The sequence below is a fragment of the Pteropus alecto genome, unplaced genomic scaffold (genome assembly GCF_000325575.1).
Source record: "Pteropus alecto unplaced genomic scaffold, ASM32557v1 scaffold164, whole genome shotgun sequence".
Classification (NCBI taxonomy): Eukaryota; Metazoa; Chordata; class Mammalia; order Chiroptera; family Pteropodidae; genus Pteropus; species Pteropus alecto.
The window spans coordinates 3,280,623-3,281,657 of record NW_006439568.1 but is presented as its reverse complement, the minus strand read 5'-3'; the positions used below and the strand labels follow the sequence as shown (position 1 = coordinate 3,281,657).

The following is a 1,035-nucleotide window of genomic DNA, read 5'->3' as shown; positions in this document are numbered from 1 at the left end:
TTTTTTTTTTTTGGTACCTAGAAAGTATCACAGAGGTAGTTAGACTGTCGTATTTGCAGAATTCTGCCCTCCTCCACATCATACTCCTGTTCCGTCTCAGGCTTGGCCCCCAATATTCTCTTCACATGATCCAGTGACTTTTTAGACCCCTTGTTTGGCCACGTCTTCAGAAAATAGCCACACTGAATGATAAATGGAAGTTGGCTGGAGTTGGTTGCTAAATATAGATTATGGCTTACCTCATAAAGGACAAGATGCGCTTGATAAGAGAATAATGAGACCTTAAGGTTCAGGGTTGAGGTTTCAGACAAGAGAATTCAGGAAGCTGCAGGAAAGAAACCTTACCTGATTTCAAGAGATGGGCCACATTTCTTGTGGAAAGATTAAAAAAGCAGTACTGTCTTAGAACTGTAGAGGTGAGCGTGCGTTATTTGGTTGTAGCTATTCACACAGGGCTGACTTCACCTGTGCATTTTTTTTTTTTTTTTTTTACCTTTAACACCAAATCCAATGAAAAAAGTATTGGGTTGAGTTGCCAGAAAGCACGGCTTTGTATCTGACCTTGCAATAATTATTGGAACATACCGATTAGCAAAGAAAAGCAAAGTGTTTGCAATGGAGAAGTTTCTAGTTCCTGGCACATGCTCTTTTGATATGGTGATGTATTTTCTGAAACATGCCTTTCACACCTCCTTACTGGCTTTTGAAATCCACATTGCACAGGCGAATGTCATGTGCATGGAGTTTGGCAACCCGAGGGTTAAGCAATGGCCGGCTGACGCTAGTGTGTAACCAGCACAGGTGCAGGGTTTTAGTGCTACAGCAGCCAATCAGGGGCAGACAGTGTGGGTTGAGTCATATTTTCCGTTTACAGAACCAATGGGTATTTTACATAACGACAGGGAGGTCAGGCTGAGGACATACCGAAGTTAGCACATGCATACTACACTCCAGGGAACAGGAAGGCAGGAAGATTAAAAAAAAAAAAAAAAAAAAACCAACACTTTTGAAGGAAAAGGAATTGACATTAGCCCG

At 41.7% G+C, this 1,035-nt stretch overlaps 1 protein-coding gene across 1 annotated transcript in view; it reads left to right on the top strand.

Moving 5' to 3' along the window:
• TRIB1 (tribbles pseudokinase 1) overlaps positions 1-1,035 on the top strand; it is a 7,897-nt gene that overhangs the window by 3,411 nt on the left and 3,451 nt on the right. The window lies entirely within an intron of this gene.